Genomic DNA, 6,795 nt, shown 5'->3' on the forward strand with positions numbered 1-6,795 from the left:
CCAAGAGGAGGATGCACGAGCAGAGGCTGAGCAGGCAGGACCCGAGCAGGCAGAGCCCCAGCATGAGGAGCCTCAGCAGCCACAACCATCAGACCCACAGGCACCTATACAGGCAGAGCCTCAGACACTTTCACTGTCAGAGCCCATACAGACAGCACCTGCACACCCCTCTGGAGGTGATGACTCTTCATAACCAATTTGATTGGGCATCGGGGACGATGCTATTATTTAAGTGTGGTTTATTTTGGTGAACTACTTTCAGACTCTTTATCCTATTTCTCTTTCTGTATCTTATTTTATTTTATCTTGTTCGAGTTTCAGTACTTGCACATTTTCTTTTGATGTATTTCTGATTACTTTATTATATTTTGCATTTTGGGCTGTATATATCTTAGATATTTAGCTTAATTTTCACTCTTAGCTTATTAGTTGTGATATAGAAAATATAGATTATTTAGTTTAGTTTACCATTTTAGCATATGATAATATGGTTTAATTGAAAATAAAGAGTAAACTAGAAATTTTAGTTTTTCAGAATCACAACAATCCACCCACCATATATATATATATATATATAGCAATAAATGTTGGTAAATTGACAATATTTTTCAAGGAAAATACTTATTTTTATAAGAGCCATTCAAAGATTCACATTAAGTTGAATGGAAACTCTTAATTTCTACTTGCATGATATACATAACTGATATATGGTTTTTGAGCCAAAGAACGCACAACCCGTGAGTTTTTTAGCTTAATTGCATGGTTATATTATTTAACCGTAGTTTTCATTCCTGTGTGTTTCTCCTTTCTTCTCTATACTTGCAGACATTACTTTGCTCCAGTCTATATGTCCAATATTCAATGTATTTACATGCTTGCATATGATTGAGGCCATTATTTGTTTTTGCTTACTTATCCCAAATAGCCTACCCTTTTAAATCACCCTTATTAGCCACCTTGAGTCTTTTAATCCCCTTCTGTTCTATAACCACATCACTAGCCTTAAGCAGAAAAACAAATTAAACATCCCGAATTGAATCTTTGGTTAGCTTAAGAAAGAGGTTGTGTATCAATTAAGTGTGGGGAGCCGTGGAAACTTGGGTTGATAGAAAGCTATTGAATTGGTAAATTATTTGAAATTTGGGTGCGTGCTCATGTAAGGCCAAAATAATTAAAATACCATGTGCATTGATATGTTGAGTTTATTTATTTCAGATTTAAAAAAATCCATATGATCAAATAAATAAGGGGACAAAATTATCCCAACATTAAATCTAGTAAAAGATCAATGCACGTGTGATAAATTCTAAAATAAGTTGGTACATGAGTATGTGATACAAAGTGGGAAAATTGGATAGCTAGGCATAATTTTAAAATTGTATAGAATATATATATATATATATATATATATATATATATATATATTAGGTGAGATCTTAGACTAATCAAGGATTCAATTTGTAGCTCACTTAGCCTTATATATATACCCTCACCTTTACCTTAGCCCCATTACAACCTTGAAAAGACCTCGTGATGTTTGCATGTATACATTAAATATTTGTTGATTGGTTAAATGAAGAACAAAGTTTTAGAAAGCATGACTAGAGAAGAGTAGAGTGATTAACCCCAAACACTGAGTGATTAGAGTGTAAACACAAATCCAGTGAGGATTCAATAGCTCAATTCCATATATCCATGTTTAATCATTGCTTGTCTTGCAAGTTTATGAATTCTTTTGATTAGCTTAACTCAATTGTGAATATATTTTAATATGGGTCAACCTTTGTTTTGCATATATGATTTCTTGAAAAATTTGACTTAATTTGATCACATGTAAGCTCTAGGAGTATATAGGTGGATAGTAATTAGACTTACATGATCCATTTAGGTAGCTTGCGTTTAGCTAAATTGCATTGCATAGATTCCACCATTCTACCTTCACCCCTTTATAGTTTCTCTTGGATTAAGCATGAGGACATGCTAATGTTTAAGTGTGGGGAGGTTGATAAACTACTATTTTATGATTTATATTATGCTCAATTGAGTGGTTTCTATCAAGTCTTTGCTCACTTATTCATATAAATTGCATGGTTTTAAATTTCCTTCCTTACTCCTTAATATATGTGAAAATATGTTTCCTAAACCATAAAATTATTAATTTTAATTATCCTTTACTACCATTCGATGCCATGATCCGTGTGTTGAGTATTTTCAGGATTTATAGGGCAGGAATGGCTTAGAGAACAGGAAGGAAACATGCAAAAGTGGAAGGAACGTGCGAAAATGAAGTTTTGAAGGAAATGACAACGACGCGCACGCATGGACGACGCGGACACGTGACTCGCGCAGAACCCAAGCGACGCGCACGCGTGGACAATGCAAACGCATGCCTAGCGCAAAGCACAAGCGACGCATACGCGTGACAAGGAAAACTTCCAAATGACGCGCACGCGTGACCCACGCGCATGCGTGACCCACGCGCACGCGTGACGGACGCCACATGCAGAAAATTGCAGAAAACGTCTCCAGCGATTTCTGGACTCCTTTTCGGCCCAAATCCAAGCCCAGAAAACACAGATTAGAGGCTATAAAGTGGGGAAATGCATCCATTCAATAGAGAGAACATTCATTGAACATTCATAATACACAAATTTAGGTTTTAGATGTAGTTTTTTAGAGAGAGAGAGTCTCTCTCCTCTCTCTTATTTTTTAGGATTTAGGATTTCTATTAGTTTTAGGCTATTTCTTCATTCCAGGGTCAATGTTCCTTTACTTTAAATTTCTCTTCTACTTTTATTTATTCTATTATTTTAGTTTGTTAATATTGGTTTATGAACTCCATGTTAGAATTGATTTTCTTATTTAATACACATTGAGGTATTTCATATTTAAGATTGCTTTCTTCAAATTCATGTTATTGATGCTTCCAATTTAATTTAGATTTTTCTCCCTTTGCTTTGGTGAGTAATTGGTGACACTTGAGTTATCAAACTCAGCTGATGATTGAAAATTGGAATTTGCTGATTGATTTAGATCTCTCTAAAGCTAGTCTTTCCATAGGAGTTGACTAGGACTTGAGGAATCAAATTGATTAGTCCACTTGACTTTCCTTTATTTATTAAGGGTTAACTAAGTGGGAACAATAAACAATTCTCATCACACCTGATAAGGATAACTAGGATGGAATTTCCAGTTCTTATACCTTGCAAGGATGTTCATGATAATTAATTTACTTTATTGTTAATTTATTTCCTTGTTCCCTATTTCAAAAACCCAAAAATATATCTTTTTCCATAACCAATAATAAGTCATACTTCCCTGCAATTCCTTGAGAGACGACCCGAGATTTAAATACTTCGGTTATAAATTTTATTGGATTTGCTTTAGTGACAAACAAGTTTTTGTACGAAAGAATTTTTGTTGGTTTAGAAGCTAGACTTACAACGTGAACTTATTTGTGAAATTCTAGACCACGCAAGAATTCGTTCGTCAGAGCTCCCGCTTAGTGAGGCGAGCTACGGCAGCGTCCGAGGTCTTTACTTTTTCCTCCGCTGTTTTCACCTTCTCATCAACAGCCTTAACCTTCTCCTCAGCCGATTTGACCTTCTCCTCGGCAGTAGCGAGCTGTTCCCGAAGCAACTTCACCTTCTCTTTATACTTGGCATTAGCTTTAGTAGAGGATTCAAGCTTCACCTCCAAAGATCGGGTCCCCGCCAAGGCAGATTCTGCCTTCCTGGCTATGGCGGCTCCTCGAAGCAGAGTTCGATACATCCACCTTGCCTGGGAAAAGAGGTCCCCGTTGTAGAAAAAATCCTCTGTACCGGGAAGTAGCTGGAAATCTATAAAGTTTCTGGCGTCAAAGTTCCTCTCCATAATAGTAAGAACTCCCTCAAGACTGGAGGAGTGCTTTCTCTTCTTGGGTTTCTCAACGATGAGCACCTCCTCCTCCAGCTCTTCTCGGGCCTCCATTTCAACTTCTACCTCTGGCTAGGGACCGGGGACAGAGGCAGCGCTAGTGCCGGCCACCTCCCCCTGGGAAGGTTGAGACTGAACCTCAGGGTTGGTGTTGTCCTCAGGGAGCACCTCCTGAGCAGGGGTCGTAGAGTCATTGTCATCGTCGCCGGCCAAGAAAGTATTGAACAAGGCATCAAGTCCTATTACTTCGGCAGACATTGACACTGCAGCAGAACACGAAAATACGTTAGTCGTCAAGTCGGGAAAATAAACAAAAACAACAAAAAGTGCAAATAACTCGCCAGACAACCACTCACATATATAATTCCTGGCCATATCCCAGTCACCCATAAGATGAGGGTTAACAAGGGTTTTTTTCCCAAAATGGCCAACAAGACATCGGCAACCCTCTTGTTTTCAGGGGACAACCCTTTGTATGTTATTTTGGTGAAGGTGTTTGTTCCAGCCCCAAAACTCCAGTACGTCGGGATGCGACGTTCCCCCTCCAACGTCAACCAGAAGGGGTGCCGACCTTTGGCCGAACGGACCTTAAAGTACTTGTCCTTGAACCCGTGGTAGGAATCTTCGAACACACCAAAAATCCTACAACCTTGGGCTGCCCGGACGGACATGAAGCCCTTTTTAGCCTTTCCCTCATTTGAAGGATTTGTTAAAGTAAAAAGAAACAAAAATACCTCCACAGAAACCGGCAGCTCGAGGTATTCACAGACCATCTCAAAACAACGAATGGACGCCCAACTCTTTGGATGCAATTGAGATGGCGCTACGTCACAACAGTTAAGTAGCACCATCTGAAAGGGGGAGAAGGGGAGACGAACTCCCAGGCGAGTGAACATGGCCTTGTACAACCACATCCAGTCGGGGACCTGGGGAAAGTGCAAGTTTAATTGAAATATTCGTTCGTCATCGGCAAGAACGAAGGCTTCGTAGTTAACTTCCTCGTCAGTTCCTCCGCACAGGTATTCGTTCTGTTGAAACTCAGTAAGTTCCTCCAGAGACATTTGGTTTGGGGTCTTCTTCACATCTGAGGTCATCCACGCATATCGGTCGTAGGGAGTCGGTCTCACGACCCTTACAACGGGACGTTGGGCCATACCTATAGTGGGGGCACAACTCAAGATCAGTCTAAAAGGTAGGGAGGTCGGCAGAACTACCAGAAGCTACAATATTGCTACCAGAAACTAAAGCCTGCCTATCCAATAATTATAATCATCATAATAAGGCCAGAAAAGCAAAAAGAAAAATCCTATAATGGTAACCCCCTATAGTATCTACCTAATGCTAAATCACTAGCAAGCATACAGTTCATATTGAGTAGTTTATATCAACAACACAACACACATGCAGAACCAGGAAAATAAGCAATGCCATATCAAAACCAGGAGAAAGGATGGGAAGCTTACCAGGATGATGATGGTGAATGCAAGGGATTGAAGGATTGAGAAAGGTATGGGCAAAGCAGAGGCTCAGAGAGAAGATGATTGGGAAAGAAAGAGAAACAAGCAAAGGAGACGCAGTGCAATAAGAAACTGAAATAAAGCCAAAGGAAAGAAAAAAAGTAACCAACTCTGAGAAGCGCGAAGGACAGGGGCAAAATTGTCTTTTCTCAAGGGATTTCAAAACGCCCATTAAGAGTATTAAATACCCGGCGCAAAGGACGAGGCAGTGAGAGACGTTTCCCGGTAGCGAACAGCTTTACACGTGCACAGAAGGCGCGTCCACGTGACAAACCCCAATTTGACGGTTTGTTTTGTATTGAATTTAGAGCATCTTGATAACCTTTTGTCACATTTAGCCTAGGAATTAGCATGATTTTGTTATCTCTCCCGTATTTGTGCTTAAGTGTAAAAACATGCTTTTTAAACCTGATTTTGATGAATTTTATTTCCTCTTTGATTCCATAAGATGCCTTGATGTGTTTGTTAGTAATCTCAGGATGAAATAGGCTAGGCATGGATCAAAGGAAGCAAGGAAGAAAGCAAACAAGTGGAGAGAAGCATAAAAAGTCAAAGAAGCAAGTCAGTCATGTACGCGCACGCGCACAAGGCGCTCGCGCGCACATTGCGAAACAGGCCAAGGACGCGCACGCGTACCATGCGCGCACGCGCCGATGATGGCACATGACCTTACTAATGCAACACGTGCCTGGTGATTTGAGAGGGTTTCTGAACCCAATTTTGGCGCCAAATTGCTAAGGGAGAGAAATAAAAGGATGAAGGATTAAGGGGAAGGCATCATCATCACTTTTGATCAATAATCATTTTTTAGTCATTAGTTTTGCTAGAGGAGTAGTTTAGAGTTTTAGAGAGAGAAGCTCTCACTTCTCTCTAGAGCTAGGATTAGGATTAGGTTTAGTTCTTAGATCTAGATTTAGATTCATGTTCTTCTACTTCTACATCTCAATTCCTTGTAGTTACATTGATTCTTCTTCCATTCTTTTATTGCAATTTCCTTTATGTTGTTCTTGTATTTTGTTATAGATCTAGTATTGCTCCTGTTACTCTCTTTCAATTCAATAAAGGTAATTCATAATAAATGTGTTTCCTTTGATTGTTGTTGTTAATTCCTTTCAATAATTGTTGTTAGATTTCACTCTTATTGTTGATTTACTATGTTTTTCTTTTATGCTTACCAAGTGTTTGATAAAATGCTTGTTTGGATTTTAGCGTAGGTTTTGTTCCTCTTGGCCTAGGTAGAGTAATTAGTGACTCTTGAGTTATCTAATTCCTTTGTTGATTGATAATTAGAAGTTGCTAATTAATTTGAATGCCTCTAAAGCTAGTCTTTCCTTTAGGAGTTGATTAGGACTTGAGGAATCAA

The sequence above is a fragment of the Arachis stenosperma genome, chromosome 4 (genome assembly GCF_014773155.1).
Source record: "Arachis stenosperma cultivar V10309 chromosome 4, arast.V10309.gnm1.PFL2, whole genome shotgun sequence".
In the NCBI taxonomy this organism is placed as follows: domain Eukaryota; kingdom Viridiplantae; phylum Streptophyta; class Magnoliopsida; order Fabales; family Fabaceae; genus Arachis; species Arachis stenosperma.